General features: G+C 45.5%; 1 protein-coding gene across 1 annotated transcript in view; it reads left to right on the top strand.

Annotated features, from left to right (window-relative positions):
- The first annotated feature begins 24,503 nt into the window (after window positions 1-24,503).
- Window positions 24,504-24,594, top strand: part of PLD1 (phospholipase D1) — a 497,457-nt gene continuing 497,366 nt past the window's right edge. Inside the window, exon 1 of the mRNA XM_063916252.1 lies at window positions 24,504-24,580. The gene's annotated coding sequence lies outside the window, so the exon portion shown is untranslated. The remainder of the gene's footprint in view (window positions 24,581-24,594) is intronic.

Raw genomic sequence — 24,594 nt, 5'->3', positions numbered from 1 at the left:
TCATCCTTCATCAGATGCTTAGACTTAGTCATATTTGATCTCATTTTTGCCAAAATAAAATAATAGAAAAGAAAAACAAGAGATTGGGGAGGGGAACAGAGATTGCCACTCACTGTGTGGATTTTAAAATTACAATAAAGCTCTGAGTTCTGAGTCTGGTGAAGTGGATGTTCCGCTCACGGAATTATTACCACATTCACTTAAGTTCTTAGATAAAAACAAACAATTATCATCCCACCGCTTGCCACCACTTTGTGACGACGCTGCCGGCCAATTCCACAAATATGCCAATTTGAGAACTGCCACATGCGACGTACGGGGTCACTTTTGACACACGGGATTACTTAAATACTTTCAGCTGACACCAGCAAAGACTTTTCAACGTATTACGGACGTTGCAGGCGTCTTTAGCTTTACCTGTCACACATACACTACAATACTTAGAAAAAAAGGTAGGCGTGAGCCACACACAGGCTTTCAGTTCATAAGAACAACAGAAATCAGAACTAAAATTAGGATTTTATTTTCAAGAATACTTCAGAGCTTTGGTTACAAAAAGGTTACAAAGATACTAAGAATATTTTAAAAACACACACAGAATACAGCAATCTCAATAAATTAAAAGGAAATAAAAATTTACAGAAACCCTAATTTTAGATATTTCTGCCGTGGGGGACTTCACAGAATACTCAGGTCATCTCCAGCATTTACCAGCTGTGTCCCCAAGAGATCACAACATCTATTTTCATGAGAGGGACAGATATAGTCTCCAGCTTCATCAGGCCCCCTCCCTTGGGATTTTTAACTACTTTCCTGCTGGACAAAACACACACACCAGGTTTAGTTTGTTGGTGATATAAAGAAGCACAGGAGAAGGGGAGGGGGTGTAGCCCAACGGCATTGAAATCTCCTTCAAAGAGAGTGAGGTCTGGGAGGATTTGTACGTTGTCACCCCTGGACAGCTTTATGACTAGCCAGGAAGTTTCGGCTCCGTTATCTAAACATGTGGACTCCTTTTACTTCCATCAGGTAATTGATCTGGCCATCTCCCTCTTATCAGTATTTATAACCTCTGGTCTGGTCCTTGCACATGTCATCTCAAACTTTATGGTCTGCAGATCTCCCCCAGCCTGGATGGATTGAGGTTAAGTGCAGGACATTGCATGTCAGCCATTTTGTCACATCTAGGCTGAAATAATACAAAATAATATATATACAGTCACTTGAAAACATTATTGGTGATTATTCCTGCAGGTAATCACCACCCCTTAGATCACATATAATTTGTGATCCTCCTTTCTGTATTTAAACGTGACAACTAGTAATGACGACAGCTGCTTTAATAAGTGGATGGATTGGGATAAAGCTGTATCGAAGCAGCCAACCATGAATGCAGCTGCAGATGGAATCAAGACGAACAGGACAGAGTGGTGGTCTGGGTATATAAGGTTCAGGAGATTATAGGCCTGATTCAGAGGTGGAAGCAAGTGGTGCTTCTGTAGCAGCTGATCTGAGATTTTATGCAAATTCTACAGGAGCAGTCTTTTGACGCAGCATCGGATCAGCATCGTGACCATGTGACAAATACCTGGTCTCTGAGCATCCAGAAAGGCCACTGCAACTAAGCAGCAAAGGCCCGTGAATCTGTGCCCAAGGACGCAGTAGCTGGCTTCAGTACGCCCCAGAAATGGAGATAATGTACCTTTGCCTGCAGCCTGTCCATTAAGTTGTGACTTCCCCCACACTGCATCTAGAGCTGCAGCACCATAGCAGCACATGTGCTCTTGGCTCCAATGCATGCACAGTAAACAAATTATTGGACAGCTGTGACCGGATCAGCTCAACGACAGTGTGTGAATCAGGCCCTATGTTTTGGTAAATAAATTAAAGGAAATATCTTAGTACAAAAAATATGTTAAGCATGAAAATAGAGACTCTCACATGATGAAGAACTAAAACCATCGCTAGCCCTGTGTACTGGTCATATGTTGCATATCTTCCAACATGACCCATTCCATTAAGTACAAAATGCTCTGTTCCTGGACTTCCTTGCCAGTGGCACTTACAGAGGTGGGGATGCAGCACAGTCCAAAATTCAACTAGGGGAGCCACCCCAAACACTGCCAAACACCACCAGCCAGGACTTAATGGCAGTTGGTGTAGCTCCCCTATTTGAATTTTGGACTGTGCTGCAGCCCCACCTCTGTAACTGCCACTTTAATGCCTTTACGTGTATAAACAAGTCATTCTCATTATATGTTTACAGTTTACTAGCCCAGAACTGTAGTTCCACAAACATTCAGGAATATAATTAGGTTTTATTTTCTTATCCTGAAGTGCATGTACAGAGGTTATGGCAAGCTCTTGTCTGTGTTCCTCACAGTCTCTTTATGACAACAACATGAATTGTATTCTCCTTCCTATGGTGAAAGGAAATGGTGTCTAAATCATGAAATTACTTAACTGTGCTAATATCTGCATGATGTAGCCTAATGTCTTGCATCAGGTGTAATGTACTGTTCATCTCACTGACTGTAATAGTGTCAATCTCTATGTCTATTACCTAAAACCCACAATATCTGTGTATGTCTGTCTATTACAGGATTAATGCCAACACAGGCCCACTGCCCAGTATTCTGTAGATATAAGACAGCCCAGAGATGACTAGTTTACATGGTGCCATATCTTTCCTGGCCACATTTAATGATCCTATGATTGACCGCTATTTACGAACAACTACATTAAATTATCTCTTTTGCTTGTAATGTAGCTCTCAGTATTTTCTATTTTTATTTTCTATGCATGCATGGTAACTGCCTAACACTACTATATGTTGGGCACAGGGCCGGCTCCACCATTAGGCAGCTTCAGGCAGATGCCTAGGAGCGCTGGCCAATAGAGGGCACCACTGAAATCATCTAACAAAAAACTGAAGGATGTCTCTGTATGCGGGTCAGTAATGTGGCCATGGAGCACAATAAGGAGCATACAAATACATGACGCCGGCATCCCAACAGCCAGCATCCTGAATGTTAGTATGCCGGGGAGGGTTAAGGTTAGGCTGCAGGGAGGGAGGATTAGGGTAAGGGGTAAGGTTAATGAATGTCATTCAAAATTAGTGATGAGCGAGGTTCGGTTTTACTCGGTTTTACTCGGTTTTACTCGGTTCTCAAAACGGCATCTTATTGGCTATCCAAAACACGTGACATCCCTGAGCCAATAAGATGCCGTTTTGAGAACCGAGTAAAACCGAGTAAAACCGAGTAAAACCGAATCCGCTCATCACTATTCAAAATGTCAGTATTATGGTGGTCGGGATGCCGCCATCTGTATTCTGACTGGCGGCATCCCATACTCAACCCCAATTAAAGATCCCCACTAGAATCCATATACAGTATCATACAGTATATAAAGAACAGACAGCACTCAAGGACTTTTAAAGTGAAAGTATATTGTGAACAAATTCACAAAATTCTGTGACTTTGTTTACAATACACTTATTATCACTTTAAAAATCCTTGAGTGTTGTCCCTTTTCTTTGTATATGTATAATGATGCAATTCACCACCTGCATCTAGTGGCCACCTGCATCTCCCTTCCGGAAGGTGGTGGTTGCGGAGGTGGTGGTGAGGGTATTTTGCAGGTTAGGGGATCTTGCACTGGCCCTGGTTGGGCGCTATTTTGTGGTTGTGTTCTCAATCCATATGTTGCTTGGTAAAAGTTTTTTTTTTAAATATATACATTTTGTACATTTTGAAAAGTAATTGATTCCTATAAAATAATAACAGGGGCTGCTGTCCAGGATGTGTACAACAAAGAGGATGCATTCTAAGGGGGATAGGGGAAATCATATTACTGTCTGGTTGTGTCAGTAGAACCAACTGTCACAACTCTCGCTAGGAAGGCATGGATGATAACCATACAATAGGATTGGCTTGGACCCAGAACAGAGGAGTGAAGTCTAAAGTATCGAGGTTTGGACTTTTCCGCACCCAGTACACAGTTCATGGCCCTCTAACTGAGTTCCTAAGTACTGGGCTGGTGGACAGCTTAAGTAGGTCATATGACCACAGGAAGGAGACAGCTGCTGAGGGTGCTGGCTGGCATTTGCCTGCAATCAGAGCACCATAGCGAAGGACCAGTGCTGCCAAACCCGGTAAGTAAGAACAGTGTTCTGGCAATCTTTCTTTATTTCTTTCTTTCTTTCTTTCTTATTCAAATTAAAATGCAATGTAAATGTTGGTGGAGTTGAGCAATTTTTTAATTTTACTTGTGTGCAAAAAAAAAACTATAAAACATTTATGGCACATGTATTACATAGAGTATACACACAAAGGCACTGTTACGACACACAGTATCAGATGTGCCTTGGAAAAGTGCTGGATGTTACTGTGCGGATAGTAGGACCAGACTGCCCATCTGGCACTTCTGGCAAATTCCAGAAGGGCTGATGGGCTGGTGGGCGGGTCCTGTCACACAGAGAGCTGTCTCTCTGGTCTGGCCGCTCCCCCCGCCACCCTACATGGAAATGGCATGCTGTGAGTTTACGCCCCCCTGACTCGTGGCACACTCCCATCGGTAGCGTCCGTGAGCCCTCTTTTGTGATGCGCATGCCCCTGTCAGTCTCTGGTGGTCACTGGGAAGTGTTCACGGAAAAAGACCATTTAATGGGTGTGCTATGTGAGTGTCACAGGCGTGGCAGTGAATGTGGCTGCATTCCAATACACAGAAACACAGCTACATAAGCCGTGGTTAGAGGAATTTTAGAAGGAAACACTGAGCAGGTCATATACTGTGTTGATGGGGTGTCGATGGCAGGGACCATCTTTTCGGATGGCCTCAATGGGCAGATGCCCAGGAGCCCCAGGAGTATAAGGGCCCTGCTTATAGCTGAGGACCCCCTTTTTCCGAGGGTTCCAGATTTATGAAAATCAGCCCTGGGGAACTGACGATATTGGACTTCAAAGCAGTGGTCCCTATCCGAGCCTCTTAATTGCTCTTCTCAACTAGATACAGTATCTTGGGTTCTGTCTGACTTAGAATTTTTCTGATGGTATACTCCAAAAGCTGGGACTCTCCCCATTCGGTGGACGGGTGTCATACGGTATGCCGGCGCTCGTGCTCCCGGCGCCCAGCATACCGGGGCCGGGAGCCCAACCACCGGCATACCGACAGCGTGGTGAGCGCAAAGGAGCCCCTTGCGGGCTCGCTGCGCTCGCCACGCTACGGGCACGGTGGCGCGCTATTTTATTCTCCCTCCAGGGGGGTCGTGGACCCCCACGAGGGAGAATAAGTGTCGTATGCCGGCTGTCGGGATCCCGGCGCCGGTATACTGTGCGCCGGGATCCCGTCAGTCGGCATACAGAAGACCACCCCGGTGGACACTGGCAGCTTGTCTCTACTATGCCCATAACCAGAGATATCAGCCTTCCATCTCCACATGCCTGGTATGCAGTTTTATATTTTCGACAGTAGTTTGCTCTGGCTCCTAAACTCTGATCCCCAAGTCCCCAGTACCTCCTGAAAGGTGGGACTCTCTAGATTTTTTATCCCATTGAAAGCTAAGAAATCTATTTCCAGAAGCTGGAGATATCTGCAGTCAAGCAAGCTGCCCTCCTACCATAAAATAATGATTATTAAACCTAACTCCACCATCCACCCCTCCCTCAGTATTAAATACCCCCTACCACCCTGGAAGTCATCTACCAGAGCCCCTTCATTCAGCCCAATGCCCCCTTCTACAGTTTAAGGTTCTTCCTCCACCCCATCTCCTACCATCTGTGCAGTAAAGGAGTAATTAGCAGAAATTACTGCTCCAGGTCCTACATGCTGAGGAGAAGCTAGAAAAACCCCTACCGCCTGCAGGACATCAAAGGTGCCTCTGATAGCCCCCATGCACACACACCTAACGCTGGAGGATGGGAAGGGGCCCCAGCACATTGCTTTGCACAGGGGCCTACACTGTAGTTGACACTAGCCGATGGTGCAGTGTTTAAAACAACCAATGAATTTAAAAGTGGGCTCTCCATCACATGCTGACATTAGCGTTTTCATATTATTATTACTCCTGCTGTTCCAACAAATGCTGCTATTGTAAACGTAAGTGCGCCCTCCTCTGAATCATGCCGAGTCTTGTGGTACTCCAATTGAGATAGCAAGCAAGGAAGGGGTGGATTCAGAGAAAGCAACACTGAAAAGCTACTAAACATGTCTTTGCAAACCACAACCACAACAAACTTCCCTCCCATACATTTACACCACTGCCATTTTCCAGCAAGCAAAGAGTTGGTCAATGAGGATCCGCTTACGTTTAGGCTTCAGTAAGGGAGTGTTAGCAATCTTTCCTGACTGTCAGGATTCTAAACACCGGGATTCAGCGATCGATAGACTGACAGTCAGCATCCCGACCACCAGCATTTCAGCCCCGACCCCTCGGGTGGTCTTCAGTATGCCGACTGTCGGAATCCCGGCGCACAGTATACCGGCGCCGGAATCCTGACAGCCGGCATACCGACACTATTTCTCCCTCGTGGGGGTCCACAACCCCCCTGGAGGGAGAATAAAAGCGGTCGGGCTCCCGGCACCGGTATGCTGGTCGCCGGGAGCCCGGCCGCCGGCATACCATACTACACCCGACCCCTCTGCAATACTAGGCAGTCAGATACCTTGCTGTACTTGTTATAATTAGGGTATAACATTGATTCCTTCTAGTGCTATAACATAATCTAGGCAAGTCAAATTCTTCACATTAAAGCCTCCGAAAGTTACCTTTAGGGTTTCAGGTAGTATAATTTTATAAAGTGAGAGTTTAAACTAGAGATGAGCGGGTTCGGTTCTCCGAGAGCCAAACCCCCCCGAACTTCACCTATTTTACACGGTTCCGAGGCAGCCTCGGATCTTCCCGCCTTGCTCGGTTAACCCGAACGCGCCCGAACGTCATCATCCCGCTGTCGGATTCTCGCGAGATTCGTATTCTATATAAAGAGCCGCGCATCGCCGCCATTTTCACTCGTGCATTGGAGATTGAACGGAGAGGACGTGGCTGCGTTCTCTCACTAAAAAAGGTCCGTAATCTGTACTCAGTGTGCTGCAATTATCTGTGCTCAGTGTGCTGCAAATATCTGTGCTCAGTGTGCTGAAAATATCTACGTTCTCTGCCTGAAAACGCTCCATATCTGTGCTCAGTGTGCTGCAAATATCTGTGCTCAGTGTGCTGCATTGTGGGGACCACCAGTATATAATTATAGTAGTACAGTACAGTAGGCCATTGCTTTATCTTGCAGCTCTGTGTCAAGTATACTATCCATATCTGTGCTGCATTATTGTGAGCAGTATATAGTAGGACAGTGCAGCATTTTGGTGACCAGCAGTATACATATAGTACAGTACAGTAGGCCATTGCTGTATCTTGCAGCTCTGTGTCAAGTATACTATCCATATCTGTGCTGCATTATTGTGAGCAGTATATAGTAGGACAGTGCAGCATTTTGGTGACCAGCAGTATACATATAGTACAGTACAGTAGGCCATTGCTGTATCTTGCAGCTCTGTGTCAAGTATACTATCCATATCTGTGCTGCATTATTGTGAGCAGTATATAGTAGGACAGTGCAGCATTTTGGTGACCAGCAGTATACATATAGTACAGTACAGTAAGCCATTGCTGTATCTTGCAGCTCTGTGTCACTTCTAGTATCCTGATTAGTGCTCAATATCTGCTGCATTGTAGTGACCAGTATGTATACTGTACTGTGCGACGTGTGTTATACACCTGGTGATTTTATACATCCTGTAATCTGTACTGAGCGATGTGTGAGATACACCTGAGGATTATACACCCTGTATACTGTACTGTGCGGCGTGTGATACACCTGATGATGATTATACACCCTATAAACTGTACTGAGCGATGTGTGAGATACACTGGGGATTATACACCTTGTATACTGTACTGTGCGGCGTGTGATACACCTGGTGATGATTATACACCCTATATACTGTACTGAGCGATGTGTGAGATATACCTGGGGATTATACACCCTGTATACTGTACTGTGCGGCGTGTGATACACCTGGTGATTATACATCCTGTAATCTGTACTGAGTGATGTGTGAGATACACCTGGTAATATCTGTGCTCAGTGTGCAGCATTGTGGTGACCACCAGTATATAGTAGTATAGTACAGTAGGCCATTGCTGTATCTTGCAGCTCTGTGTCACTTCTAGTATCCTGATCAGTGCTTAATATCTGTGCTCAGTGTCAGTGCTGCATTGTGGTGACCAGTATACTACAGTACAATAGTCCAGTGCTGTTCTCGCTGCTCAGTGTCAGTTCTCCGCAGTATCATCAATGATCAGTATAATCAGTTCTCAGTATAATCAGTGCGCTGTTAGACGTGTGCCCGTTTTCCGCCATTAGTGCAGTGGGATTTAGACAACTGATGAAGTTATTGTGTCCCCGGTACAAAATCCCATCTAGATTCCATTTCACTAGGCAGGCGATAGCGAGATTTTACCAATTAATATCACTGATTTATAATTATTAATTACAGTGATCTTGCCAAATAATTCCAGTGATTTTGGCATTTTCTTCCAGTGATTTGGACCAATAATATCATTGATTAGAACGAATAATTCCAGTGATTTTGTCATTTTCTTCCAGTGATTTGGACCAAAATACCATTGATTAGAACGAATAATTCCAGTGATTTTGTCATTTTCTTCCAGTGATTTGGACCAATAATACCACTGATTAGAACAAATAATTCCTATGATTTTGTCATTTTCTTCCAGTGATTTGGACCAATAGTACCATTGATTAGAACAAATAATTCCTGTGATATTGAGGTGTTTGTGTCGCTTAGCTTAGCCATCCAGCAACCACAGTGCACCTCTTTTTCTATTTTCTTTGCATCATGTGCTGTTTGGGGCCAATTTTTTTAAGTGCCATCCTGTCTGACACTTCCGTATATGTCCAGTGGTACTGCCGTTTGATATAATTCCCGACATTACTGCCATTTAATTCCAGTGATTTTGTCATTTTCTTCCAGTAATTTGGACCAATAATACCATTGATTAGAACGAATAATTCCTGTGATTTTGTCATTTTCTTCCAGCGATTTGGACCAATAATACCATTGATTAGAACGAATAATTCCTGTGATATTGAGGTGTTTGTATTGCTTAGCTTAGCCATCCAGCGACCACAGTGCACCTCTTTTTCTCTTTTCTTTGCATCATGTGCTGTTTGGGGACAATTTTTTTAAGTGCCATCCTGTCTGACACTGCAGTGCCACTCCTAGATGGGCCAGGTGTTTGTGTCGGCCACTTGGGTCGCTTAGCTTAGTCATCCAGCGACCTCGGTGCAAATTTTAGGACTAAAAATAATATTGTGAGGTGCGAGGTGTTCAGAATAGACTGGAAATGAGTGGAAATTATGGTTATTGAGGTTAATAATACTATGGGATCAAAATGACCCCCAAATTCTATGATTTAAGCTGTTTTTGAGGTTTTTAAAAAAAAAACACCCGAATCCAAAACACACCCGAATCCGACAAAAAAATTTCAGGGAGGTTTTGCCAAAACACGTCCGAATCCAAAACACGGCCGCGGAACCGAATCCAAAACCAAAACACAAAACCCGAAAAATTTCCGGTCCACATCTCTAGTTTAAACTAGTTTCCAGAAAAAAGTACATTATTTTATCTGCTCAAAATAAAGTGTCACAAGTACTGTAACTGATTTCACAAACCACTCGCTGCCTGTAACTGCTACAGAACCTGATATCATTGTGACACTAATAATAGAGGGTGTTGCAGCAATACATTATAGAGCTTTCATACTTTTTACATTTATGTGCCTCCCTTTGTCAATTTCCTTCCCCATATAGACATACAGACACATGATTATGTTTCCTGGTTCCTCAAAACTTTTGTCAACACAAGAGCAGTGCAGGCTGACAATATGAGTACACAGAGGCGTCTAAACACAAATGAACATGTACTGTATACCTAAGTTTAGTTTTAATTTCACCTCAGTCAACAAGTGATGGTACACAGCTAATAGACTGTTGTGTAGATGCTACTAACTGCAGGATACTTAGGGGTAAATTTACTAAGGTAGGAGGTTTTTTTAGAACTGGTAATGTTGCCCATAGCAACCAATCATATTCTATTTATTATCTTCTAGAAGCAGCTAGATAAATGTTAAGAATCTGATTGGTTGCTATGAGCAACATCACCAGTTCTAAAAAAAAACTCCCACTTTAGTAAATTCACATCTAAATGCTTGGCTCCAAATTATGCACAGGAATGTGGTATGTTGTTGGGTTGTTGCTGTGACACAAATCAGCTGTTGCATGTATTTGTATAGTTATCAGCTGTGTGCACAGTAAAAAGTGGCCACAAAATGCAAAATAATAATTAAGTGATACAAATAAGAACCTATAAATACAGATAATATGCTCACAGTAACAGTTTACCATGTTACCACCTCTGTAATGGTGTGTAAATACACATGCAGTCTGTTTACTTTATAAATACAAATGAGGATTTCAGGCAATTTGTTAATCCAGTGTGCTGCATTTAAATTAATGGTGTCGGCCATAGAAGTGTTTCTGTTTTGCACCGTTTTCTCTCTTGAAGCCGTAAAGTACCAGCCAATCAGCTTCTGCCTTACATTCCTCAGACTGTGTTTGAAAAATGACAGCTAGGAGCTGGTTGGTTGGTGCTTTAGCTCACATAATTTTACCTATCTCCAACCTTTGATAAATAACTTTAATAAAACCTCCTTAAGTCGTCAATTGACTTAAAATCATGTATTGTGATAGTTCATGCTACAACAAGTCACAGCCCCTTTCATACTTGCTAAAGGGTCTTTGACCACCATTCAGAATTTAGAAAACATGTTTGTGTCTGTACCACCTATCTATAGATGTCATAAGGGCTACAGTCCCTCTTTCCAACTACAGCAAAGCCTGCTGAGTCCCTGCTGGGTTGAAGCACAATGCAAATGCACAGATGTCCATTATGTATGCAATATGCATAATAACGAGCAACCTGTCACTGGCAGCGGTAGGTTGTTGGCATCTCTATAGAAGTCACAGCCAAGGAGGTGGACATTGCGGACCTCCCCAGACTGATGAGTGATGTTAAATATAGGCAGCATATAATGTGGTGCCAGCTGTCAGCCATTCAGAGCTTGCAGACCAGAGGCAGCAGCTCCTGATTTCCTGCCGGACTGCAAGCTTTGATTGTCTCACAAGCCGGAGCCATATTTCAAATTACCACCGCCCACCAGAGACCAGACTTTAGTGAGAGGCAGCAGAGCCGCATGCTGCACTCTCCTCCCCTCACCTCAGACATGAGTAGCAGTGGCAGCAGAAGCCCAGCAGTGGTGAGCACTAATGGGGCAATACATCACATGTAACTGGCAGAGGGGCATTATTTGTAACTGGCACTATACTGGGGGCATTGTGTGTAACTGGCACTATACTGGGGACATTATGTGTATCTAGGCACTATACTGGGGGCATTATGTGTAACTGGCACTATACTGGGGACATTATGTGTATCTGGCACTATACTGGGGACATTATGTGTATCTGGCACTATGCTGGGGAAATTATGTGTATCTAGCACTATACTGCAGCATTATGTGTAACTGGCACTATACTGGGGGCATTATGTGTAACTGGCACTATACTGGGGCATTATGTGTATCTGGCACTGTACTGGGGATAATATGTGTATCTGGCACTATATTGGAGCATTATGTGTAACTGGCACTATACCTGGGGGCATTATGTGTAACTGGCACTATACTGGGGCATTATGTATAAATGGCACTATACTGGGGGCACTATGTGTAACTGACACTATACTGGGGATATTATGTGTATCTGGCACTATACTGGGGGTATTATGTATTACCGGCACTATACTGCGGGCATTATGTGTAACTGGAACTATACTGGGGGGCATTATGTGTATCTGGCACTATACTGGGGACAATATGTGTATCTGGCACTATACTGGAGCATTATGTGTATCTGGCACTATACTGGGGGCATTATGTGTAACTGGCACTATACTGGGGGCATTATGTGCAACTGGCACTATACTGTGGCATTATGTGCAACTGGCACTATACAGGGGGCATTATGTGTAAGGCTTCTAATTGTATGTATGTAGAGGGGCTGTGATAATATATATTTATATATTTCCCATAAAATATAGTTGTAAGGCCACGCCCACTTTACCAGGAGCACATTGGGGGCCACTTAAAAAATTCTTGCACAGGGTGCTAGTAGGCCTAAGGCCAGCCCTGTTGGCGGTCAATGTATTTACATTATCGCTAAAGAAATTAAGAGGTACATAGGAAAACTGTATGTATAGTTATGACACTGGCCCATAATCGCTCAGTTGCCCAGAGGCAAGTTGGAGTTTGGTGCTCCCTTCCCTAAAAAAAACACATGACATACAGAATTATTTTGATAGCGCTTTAAACCAGTGTACAGGGACTGCAGCCCATAGTGAATTGACAGGACTTGCGTTAGCAGGGCCCGTGGGACAAAGTCAATTAACTCTGCAGCAGGTGCTCCGCAGAGCACTGTTGGAAGAGCAGTGGTCACACTTGGATCCCGCTTTGAACCACACAGTTGCTGCTGTACATGCAGGTACCACTTCAGGGCATGGAGCCCTGAGGCAGGCATCTCCATTGCCTCTGGGAGTTATGCCCCTGCCTAGAATAGTGGTGATCTCCCTGCTTCCCTGAAGCAGGGGCAGAATAAGAGAGGAGGAGTCCTATGGTCAGTCTCTCTGTTCAGGACCCCCCTCTCTTGGCGACACCTGTACCAGAGTCTACTGGTGAAGGTGCCATCTTCCAGGTAATTCCTCTATTGCGCTTGCAGAGACCTTCACTACAGTGGTGCCCGCAACATTTTACCAGTGATTACAGCATCATCAAAGCATCAGAGAGGGAGGAGGAGCAGTGGAGAGAAGGGTTGGGGCCACACAGAGCAGGGGTGGGGTAGATCCAGGCTCCCCTTACTACTTTAACTATTGTTTAGCTTTACCTTATTTTGGAATAAATACAGGGAATTCAAAAAGTCCAAGAGCAGATTTTTTTTTTTAAACAAATGGAGCTAATGTAGAATATATTATATATAATTATATATCCGTTGATAATAGATATTGTTAAGTATGTTTTAAAACCTATACACTTCAGCTGCTGTCTAACAATAAATCTCTGAGTGGCCTATAAATTTGCGACTCAAAAATTCACAGACAAGAAAAAAACAGTGCTTGGGGTGAATAAAGAGATCTGATGGTTCCAAAAGTAAACAGAAAATAGAGAGGGGGGGGGGGGGGGTGCTTCAGATATATTTGTTGCATATATTTGCAAATACATGGTAAGCTGCCTAGCCCCTTCATGGCTTCTCTGATTATCGGCAGTCCCTACACTGCGTGATAACAGTGCCCACTTAGGGTCTATCGTAAGGCCTCATAATAAAGGCCAGTACATAAATACATTCTGTTTTCTGTTTGCTGTAACCCCTCCCTTTCATGCACCTGATAAGTGCTGCCAGAACTAAGATATATTTAATCTTTAATATATGCGCATAGAATCCATACAAAGGAAAGAGCAATTTAAAAATAATGGCACAAAGTACATCCTAAATTGTAAAATGAGACAAATGTTGCTTTGTTGCAATCTCTCACTTGAAAGATTTCAGCTGCAGTGAGGACTGTGGCTAGTTTATCATAGTATTTGGGGTGAATTCAATTGCTAGCAAAGGGTGTGAATTGCTGTTGCCGCTGCATTTAAATGACAGCAACTACACCCTGTCTCTCACCCTTTTCCAGGGCGATTCACACCCCAATTCGCACAAAAGTGCTCACTACCCTATGAGAATTTTGTGTGAGATCCTGCTGCTGTAAAGTGATTTGGCCAGGCGAGATACAGTAATTGCAGGCAATTGAATTCCCCTCTTAGTGCACTTTTTTATTCCTCATATAAACAGAGTTCCGAAGTTGTCAAATGAGGATAGTGGGAATGACAGCACTGTTAATATATAAATAATGTCCAGTGTGATGTCCGGGACATGTATTATTAGAATAAGTAGGTCCCGTCAGAATTGGACAAACAATCCAGTCCAAATGACCTTTCAGGGATAAAATATTCCAAGTGTCCAACCAATCCAGAATAGTGCTTCTAGATTTGCCGCTTATAACCAGTATTCAACAATAATAAACAGCATATGAATGACAGGCTCCTTACCTGAAAAACACGGAGAAGCAGAGGTGTAGCTAGGCGACATGGTGCCAGGAGCAAGGGTATATTTTGGCACCCCCCTTCCCTGTACTGAATTGGGGGCTTTGCCAACATGTGGTAGCATGTTACATTTAAAAAGAAACAATATTTAAAAATCCTAAATTTGTGACAGGGCCAGTTCTAGACCTTGTGGAGCTCAGGGTGGAAGTTTCCTTTGGGTGCCCCCCACATGTTTAAAATAGGGTCAGTGCGTGCCAAAAGCCTGCAACAACAATAAAGGGGCATGGCTTCATTGGGAAGGTGTGCGGCCACAGAATAGTACCAATTCGCATTACACAGCACTGTAGTGTCTGTTATTCACATTACACTACATAGTAGTACTTATGCCACACCGTAGTGCCCCTTATACACATTACACTATGGTTAAGCCCCTTATAGATGTTACACCATGATAGAGCCACTATGGAAGTAGCTGTGTTTAACTATTTATGTGTTTAATGAAAAAAAAAAAAAAACTATATATGCCCCAACTGACCTGAACTCCCAACCCCCTAACAACCCCCTAATTCTTCATTGAATATAAAGCTCCACAGACCTGATTACCCCCCCCCCCCCAATCTCTAAATGGAAATAATGCCCCAAAACATACCCCCCCCCCCAAGATCGCCTCAATGAAAATAATGACCCAAATGTGACCCGCCACCCACAGACCTGAAACCCCCCCAAACTCTCAATGAAAATAATGCACCAAAATGACCCCCCTGACTTGATAATCCTCCAATGTCTCGATGAAAATAATACCCTAGAACTGCCATCCCAGATCTGATAATCCCACTATGCTTCAATGAAAATAATGTCCCAGAATTGCCTGAGGGGCAGAGAGAGCTGCACTGCAGCAGCCTGAGAGGCAGAGAGAGATGCTGCAGCAACCTGAGGGGCAGAGTGAGGTTCTGCAGCTTCCAATGCGGAGAGAGGTGCTGCAGCAGTAGCTAGGGCAGAGAGAGGTGCTGCAGCATCAATGTAGAGAGAAGTGCTGCTGCAGCCAGGGCAGAAAAAGGTTCTGCAGCAGTAGCTGGGGCAGAGAGAGAGTGTTGCAGCACCAATGTAGATAGAAATTCTGCTGCAGACGGGGCAGAGAGAGCTTCTGCAGAAGCCGGGTCAGAGTAAGGTACTGCAGCAGTTGGGGCAGAAAGAGAGAGCTTCTGCAGCACCAATGTAGATAGAAATGCTGCAGCAGCCGGGGCAAAGAGAGGTGCAACAGCAGCCAGGGCAGAGAGACGTTCTGCAGAAGCCGGGGCTGAAAGAGGTGCTGCAGTAGCTAGGGCAAAGAGAGGTGCTGCAGGATGGAAGTAACCCTGCTGCACAGCTAATAGTAGACAGTGAGGGAGGGCAGGCAGAGCTCCGGCTTGTGCCGGCTGTCAGTGTCTCATGCTGTCACTTCTGGCCTGCCCTGTTCCCTACCTAGTCTCTGAATACGATTCAGTGTGCGCTCCCTCTGCTTCTCCTCCCCCTGCTCTATGGCTGTCAGTAGGGGGGTTGCGAGTGGCAGTGCACCCTCTAACTTTCTCTATCGTCCTAGTGGATGCTGGGGTTCCTGAAAGGACCATGGGGATAGCGGCTCCGCAGGAGACAGGGCACAAAAGTAAAGCTTTCCGATCAGGTGGTGTGCACTGGCTCCTCCCCCTATGACCCTCCTCCAGACTCCAGTTAGATTTTTGTGCCCGGCCGAGAAGGGTGCAATTCTAGGTGGCTCTCCTAAAGAGCTGCTTAGAGAAAGTTTAGCTTAGGTTTTTTATTTTACAGTGAGTCCTGCTGGCAACAGGATCACTGCAACGAGGGACAGAGGGGAGAAGAAGTGAACTCACCTGCGTGCAGGATGGATTGGCTTCTTGGCTACTGGACATCAGCTCCAGAGGGACGATCACAGGTACAGCCTGGATGGTCACCGGAGCCGCGCCGCCGGTCCCCTTGCAGATGCTGAAGTAAGAAGAGGTCCAGAATCGGCGGCTGAAGACCCTTGCAGTCTTCTAAAGGTAGCGCACAGCACTGCAGCTGTGCGCCATTTTCCTCTCAGCACACTTCACACGCAGTCACTGAGGGTGCAGGGCGCTGGGGGGGGGCGCCCTGGGAGGCAAATGTAAACCTATATACTGGCTAAAAATACCTCACATATAGCCCCCAGAGGCTATATGGAGATATTTAACCCCTGCCAAACTTCACTAAAGAGCGGGAGACGAGCCCGCCGGAAAAGGGGCGGGGCCTATCTCCTCAGCACACAGCGCCATTTTCTCTCACAGAAAGGCTGGAGAGAAGGCTCCCAGGCTCTCCCCTGCACTGCACTACAGAAACAGGGTTTAAACAGAGAGGGGGGGCACTAATTGGCGATATAAATATATATATAAAGATGCTATTAGGGAGAAACACTTATATAAGGTTGTCCCTATGTAATTATAGCGTTTTTTTGGTGTGTGCTGGCAAACTCTCCCTCTGTCTCTCCAAAGGGCTAGTGGGTCCTGTCCTCTGTCAGAGCATTCCAGGTGTGTGTGCTGTGTGTCGGTACGTGTGTGTCGACATGTATGAGGACGATGTTGGAGGAGGCGGAGAAATTGCCTGTAAGGGTGATGTCACTCTCTAGGGAGTCGACACCGGAATGGATGGCTTATTTAGGGAATTACGTGAGAATGTCAACACGCTGCAAGGTCGGTTGACGACATGAGACGGCCGACAAACAATTAGTACCGGTCCAGGCGTCTCAGAAACACCGTCAGGGGTTTTTAAAAAAACGCCCATTTACCTCAGTCGGTCGACACAGACACAGACACGGACACTGAATCCAGTGTCGACGGTGAATAAACAAACGTATTCCTCATTAGGGCCACACGTTAAGGGCAATGAAGGAGGTGTTACATATTTCTGATACTACAAGTACCACAAAAGATGGGTATTATGTGGAAGTGAAAAAACTACCTGTAGTTTTTCCTGAATCAGATAAAATAAAATGAAGTGTGTGATGATGCGTGGGTTTACCCCGATAGCAAATATTGGCGTTATACCCTTTCCCGCCAGAAGTTAGGGCGCGTTGGGAAACACCCCTTAGGGTGGATAAGGCGCTCACACGCTTATCAAGTGGCGTTACCGTCTCCAGATACGGCCGCCCTCAAGGAGCCAGCTGATAGGCAGCTGGAAAAATATCCTAAAAAGTATATACACACATACGGTGGTTATACTGCGACCAGCGATCGCCATCAGCCTGGAGATGCAGTGCTGGGTTGGCTTGGTCGAATTCCCTGACTAAAAATATTTTATTGATATAGAGCATTTAATAGGATGCATTCTATATATATACTGTATGCGAGATGCACAGAGGGATATTTGCACTCTGGCATCAAGATAAGTGCGTTGTCCATATCTCCCAGAAGATGTCATGGACACGACAGTGGTCAGGTGATACAGATCCCATACGGCACATGGAAGTATTGCCGTATAAAGGGAAGGAGTTATTTGGGGTCGGTCCATCGGACCTGGGGGCCACGGCTACAGCTGGGAAATCCAACCTTTTTACCCCAAGTTACATCTCAGCAGAAAAAGACACTGTCTTTTCAGCCTCAATCCTTCCGTTCCCATGTGGGCAAGCGGGCAAAAGGCCAGTCATATCTGCCCAGACATAGAGGAAAGGGAAGTAGACTGCAGCAGGCAGCCCCTTCCCAGGAAAAGAAGCCCTCCACCAGTGGGGGGGTAGTCTCAAGAGTCTCAGCGCGCAGTGGGATCACTCGCAAGTTGACCCCTAGATCGTACAAGTATTATCCCAGGGGTACAGATTGGAGAGTCGAGACATTTTTTCCTCGCAGGTTCCTGAAGCCTGCTTTACCAACGGCTCCCTCCGACAGGGAGGCAGTATTGGAAAAAAATTCACAAGCTGTATTTCCAGCAGGTGATAATCAAAGTACCCCTCCTACAACAAGGAAAAGGGTATTAGTCTTCCACACTATATTGTGGTACTGAAGCCAGAAGGCTTGGTGAGACATAGTCTAAATCTGAAATCTTTGAACACTTACATAAAAAGGTTCAAATCAAGATGGAGTCACTCAAAGCAGTGATAGAGAACCGGAAAAAAGGGGACTATATGGTGTCCCTGGACATCAAGGATTACCTCCATGTCCAAATTTGCCCTTCTCAACAAGGGTACCTCTGGTTCGTGATACAGAACTGTCAATATCAGTTTCAGACGCTGCCGTTGAATTATCCACGGCACCCCGGGCCTTTACCAAGGTAATGGCCGAAAAGATGATTCTTAAAAGAAGAAAGGCATCTTAATTATCCCTTACTTGGACGATATCCTGAAAGGGGCAAGTTTCCAGAGAACAGTTGGAGGTCGGAAAAGAACTATCTAAAGTAGTTCTACGACAGCACGAGTGGATTCTAAATATTCCAAAAATCGCAGCTGTTTTCCGATGATACGTCTGCTGTTCCTAGGAATGATTCTGGGCATAGTCCAGAAAGAGGTATTTCTCCTGGAGGGGAAAGCCAGGGAGTTATCCGACCTAGTCAGAAACCTCCTAAAACCAGGCCAAGTATCAGTGCACCAATGCACAGGAGTCCTGGGAAAAATGGTGGCTTCTTACGAAGCGATTCCATTCGGCAGATCTCACGCAAAAACTTTTCAGGGGGATTTGCTGGACGAATGGTCCGGATCGCATTTTCAGATGCATCAGCGGATAACCCTGTCTCCAAGGACAAGGGTGTCTCTTCTGTGGGGGCTGCAGAGTGCTCATCTTATAGAGGGCAGCACATTCAGCATTCAGGACTGTGTTCTGGTGACCACGGATGCCAGCCTGAGAGGCTGGGGAACAGTCACACAGGGAAGAAATTTCCAAGGAAGTGTGGTCAAGTCTGGAGATTTCTCTCCACATGAATATACTGGAGCTAAGGGCAATTTACGATGCTCTGAGCCTAGGAAGAACTCTGCTTCAAAGTCAACCGGTGCTGATCCAGTAGGACATCATCATGGCAGTCGCCCACGTAAACAGACGGGGCGGCACAAGAAGCAGGAGGGCAATGACAGCAAGGATTCTTTGCTGGGCGAAAGATCATGTGATAACACTGTCAGCAGTGTTCATTCCGGGAGTGGACAACTAGGAAGATTTCCTCAGCATGAATGAATTCCACCCGGAAAAGTGGGAACTTCATCTGGAAGTTTCCACATGTTGTAAACCGTTGGGAAAGACCAAAGGTGGTTATGATGGCGTCTCACATGAAGCGCCAGGTCTAGAGACCCTCAGGCAATAGCTGGGACGCTCTGGTAACACCGTGGGTGTACCAGTCGGTGTATGTGTTCCCTCCTCTGCCTTTCATACCCAGTGTATGGAGAATGATAGGAAGGAGAGGAGTAAGAACTATACTCGTGGCTCCGGTTTGGCCAAGAAGAACTTGGTACCCGGAACTTCAAGAGATACTAGAAAGGATCTTGATTCAGCAAGAATCATGTCTGTTCCATGACTTACCGCAGCTGCGTTGACGCCAGGGCGGGTGAACGCCGGATCCTAAGGGAAAAAGGCATTCCGGAAGAGGTCATCCCTACCCTGGTCAGAGCCAGGAAGGAGGTGACCGCACAACATTATCACCGTTTAGGTGAAAATATGTTCCATGGTGTGAGGCCAGGAAGGCTCCACGGAAGAATTTCAACTAGGTTAATTCCTACATTTCCTGCAAACAGGAGTGTATATGGGTCTCAAATTGGGGTCCATTAAGGTTCAAATTTCGACCGGTCGATTTTCTTCCAGAAAGAAATTGGCTTCAGTTCCTGAAGTCCAGAAGTTGTTAAGGGAGTACTGCATATACAACCCCCTTTTGATGTCTCCAGTGGCACTGGGCGATCTCAACGTAGTTTGGGATTCCTAAAATCACATTGGTTTAAACAACTCAAATCTGTGGATTTGATATATCTCACATGGAAAGTGACCATGCTGTTGGTCCTGGCCTCGGCCAGGCGAGTGTCAGAATTGGCGGCTTTATCTCATAAAGCCATATCTGATTGTCCATTCGGACAGAGCAAAGCTGTGGACTCGTCCCCAGTTTCTCCCTAAGGTGGTGTCAGCGTTTTCACCTGAACCAGCTTATTGTGGTACCTGCGGCTACTAGGGACTTGGAGGACTCCAAGTTGCTGGATGTTGTCAGGGCCCTGAAAATATAGTTCCAGGTCGGCTGGAGTCAGGAAATCTGACTTGCTGTTTATCCTGTGTGCACCCAACAAGCTGGGTGCTCCTGCTTCTAAGCAGACTATTGCTCGTTGGATTTGTAGTACAATTCAGCTTGCACATTCTGTGGCAGGCTTGCCACAGCAAAAAAAAAAAATATGTAAATGCCCATTCCACAAGGAAGGTGGGCTCATCTTGGGCGGCTGCCCGAGGGGTCTCGGCATTACAACTCTGCCGAGTAGCTACGTGGTCAGGGGAGAACACGTTTGTAAAATTCTACAAATTTGATACCCTGGCAAACGAGGACCTGGAGTTCTCTCATTCGGTGCTGCAGAGTCATCCGCACTCTCTCGCCCGTTTGGGAGCTTTGGTATAATCCCCATGGTCCTTTCAGGAACCCCAGCATCCACTAGGATGATAGAGAAAATAAGAATTTACTTACCGATAATTCTATTTCTCGGAGTCCGTAGTGGATGCTGGGCGCCCATCCCAAGTGCGGATTATCTGCAATACTTGTACATAGTTATTGCTAACTAAATCGGGTTAGTGTTATTGTGAGCCATCTTTTCAGAGGCTCCCCTGTTATCATACTGTTAACTGGGTTCAGATCACAGGTTGTACAGTGTGATTGGTGTGGCTGGTATGAGTCTTACCCGGGATTCAAAATTCCTCCCTTATTGTGTACGCTCGTCCGGGCACAGTATCTAACTGGAGTCTGGAGGAGGGTCATAGGGGGAGGAGCCAGTGCACACCACCTGATCGGAAAGCTTTACTTTTGTGCCCTGTCTCCTGCGGAGCCGCTATCCCCATGGTCCTTTCAGGAACCCCAGCATCCACTACGGACTCCGAGAAATAGAATTATCGGTAAGTAAATTCTTATTTTTTCGGCACCCAGAGCCACCCTCTCTACACCCCTGAGTAGGGGGTATATAGTCCACGGTGTACGGTGGTGGAACCCATACTCAAGGCTGGTTAACTGCTGATAGATAGCACTGGTTGTCTCAGTGATATCTGTGGCTGGATGTATTTGAACTGCAGGAGCAAGTCCTGAGTGGGAGTACTGATTGGTGATACCACTGGGGTCTCACATGCAATGGAGCGACAGTAGTAGGAGGTTCCTAATGAATGTCATCACACTTACATGACATGACAGGCATGTCCGGACCGTTGCCGGGGTAGGCCATGGTGGCTGCGTGACGTTACACGCAGCTGCTGCGGCGTATAGCCGCATGGCAGCGCACAGGAGCTGCGCTGGCAGGGAGCTACTATGCTTGTGCAAAAGCATTGCCGCTGTGCGATGCTTTTGCACCCTTGCAGGGTAGGTAGGGCCAGACATGCGGGGCGTACTAGCCCTGTGCTGGGTGTCCCGCCGCATGTCAGAGTAACTGATCGTAGATGTGCTATATTTAGCACATCTACGATCAGCTCTGAATCACCCCCATTGGCTGTATGCTTGGGGTCGTTTTCCTTCTGCAGAATAAATTTGGAGCCAATCAGACACCTCCCTGATAGCAGGGCTGCCATCAGAAATTGGGGAGCCCGGGACTGACAATCTAGGCAGGACCAGCCTTTCCCCCCTTCTCCACCCATCTGTGTCCTTTTTATAGGCCTTAATTCAATCAGTGGAAAACTCGGCCAGGCAGCCATCTGACACCCCCACCCCCCATGGACGAGCCCTGCAATGCACAGTGCACATAGAGGCTGTGTGTTCTCCTGGAATTTTATTTACAGCCAGCCCCAGGCACATTTTCTGCCTCTCTCACAATTACATTACATACTTACCCTTCTTACCCGTCCCCCTCTTTTGCTTCTATCCATCTCCCACACTTCCAGTCCAGACTCTGATGCGGTGGCTCCTCTTCCCTTCACTGGCGCAGCGTGACGTCATGACATCATGCAGCACCCATACAATAAACTATAATGTACAAAAGCTTTATCCTACAGCTTGCTAGGAACTACTGTGAGGGTGGCAGTGCACCGACGGAAGAAGGACAGTGGCGCCGGGAATAGCAGCAGTGGCGGAGGCTGTGGGCAGTACCGCCGGCTACGGGAATAGCAGTGGTGGCAGCAAGTACGAGTGGCCCGGACCCTGGACAAGTGTACCCCTAGTATCCCCTTGATGGCGGCCCTGCCTGATGGTATTTCATGGTGAAAAAGTACCTGCCTGTTTTTCTCTGCATTGAAGCACAAAGAAACTGGCAATGTTGAGGACCATAGACGCAGTGGTCGGACAAGGAAAAGTGCATCAGATGAAAAGACACATCACGCTTACTTCCCTTCGAAATCGGAAGATGTCCAGCAGTGCCATCAGATCAGAACTGGTTCTGAGAAGTTTGGCCAGAAGTGGTCTTCATGGAAGAATCGCTACCAAAAAGCCATACCTTCGACATGGAAACAAGGACAAGCAACTCAACGATGCACGAAAACATAGGAACTGTGGGAGCATAATAATAGCACCAGGTGCACTGGACTGAGGAGTCAAAATTTAAAATATTTGGCTATAAAAGAGTGGTATCCGGTCTTTAGGTCGACAGCACTCAACATCCATTAGGTCGACCACTATTGGTCGACATGCATTAGGCCGACATGGTCACTAGGTCCAGATGGCAAAGGTCGACACGTGAAAAGGTCGACATGAGTTTTTCACCTTTTTAAAAAAAAAATGAACTTTTTTATACTTTACGATCCACGTGGACCACAATTGGGAATGGTAACCCGTGACGAGCTCAACAGTAGCGGAGCAAGGCACCTTGCCCGAAGCATGGCAAGCGAAGCGAGCCATGTGAGGGGACACTGTGCACTAATTGGGGTTCCTGCTCACTTTACGAAGAAAACAACACCAAAAAAACATTAAAAACCCATGTCAACCTTTTTCCATGTCAACCTAATAACCATGTCGACCTCTTTCAGGTGTCAACCTTGTCTCTGTCGACCAATAGTGGTCAACCTAATGACTGTCGACCTAATTACTGTCAACTCAATGATCCACACCCAACAGAAGGCAGTTTGTTTACCAAAGGGCTGGAGAGCGGTACACTAATGAGTGTCTGCAGGCAACAGTAAAGCATGGTGAAGGTTCCTAGCAAGTTTGGGTCTGCATTTCAGCAAATGGAGTTGGGATTTGGTCACGATTAATGATGTCCTTAATACTGAGAAATACTGGCAGGTACTTATCCATCATCCAATACCATCAGGGAGGCATCTGATTGGCTCCAAATTTATTCTGCAGCAGGACAACAACCCCAAGCATACAGACAATGTCATTAAGAACTATCTTCAGCATAAAGAAGATCTGTGTCTGGAACAATCTCCTGCCAAGTTGCTTTAAAAACTGTGTGTAAGTGTACCTATAAGAATTGATGCTGTTTTGATGGCAATGGGTGGTCACACCAAATATTGATTTGATTTAGATTTATCTTCTGTACTTTCACTTTGCATTTTGTTAATTGATAAAAACAAACTATTAACTTTTTTAAAAAACATTCTTACTTTGCAGCATTTTTTCCACACCTGCCTAAAACTTTTGCAAGGTACCGTATTAGATAGATAGATCGATCGATCGATCGATAGATACTGTAGAGATAGATACATAAAAATTAGAAAAAAATTACTAAAACTACTATATACAGTAATATTATGTGTGCTAAAAGCAGTTTTTGAGGGAGAAAACAAATGGCAGCAAGTAGTTTTTCATGATATATAATAAAGTACAGTACTGTAACTGCTGATAACTTCGTCACACAAATTCCTTTAACAGCAAGTTATGTACACACAGCAGGTTAAAGCGTGGTTTCTCTTTTGTGAGATAACATTTTGCTGCTGTGCAAGGTTTTCAGTAATACTTTTAATATTACAGTACAACCCTTTGTGCAGTCCTGTCTGGCACTTCATAGGTTACCCAGATTATAGTTCGTTGTGTCCGTAGGCAGACAGAATGCAGAGAGCCTTAAGTCCCACTCAGTAGTGGCAGCCAGTAATATTGTGTTAGCGGGTGTGTCACTTGGGCTGCTGTGTGTACCCGGATATCAGGCTTGCAGCAGGTGTAGGTTGCAGACAGCTGCTGCAGATCGGGCTCCATACTCCTACACTGCCGGGATACGCTCTTCCACAGGTACTACAAAGTGC

The sequence above is a fragment of the Pseudophryne corroboree genome, chromosome 4, assembly GCF_028390025.1.
Source record: "Pseudophryne corroboree isolate aPseCor3 chromosome 4, aPseCor3.hap2, whole genome shotgun sequence".
In the NCBI taxonomy this organism is placed as follows: domain Eukaryota; kingdom Metazoa; phylum Chordata; class Amphibia; order Anura; family Myobatrachidae; genus Pseudophryne; species Pseudophryne corroboree.
This window is presented reverse-complemented; position numbering and strand designations above follow the sequence as displayed.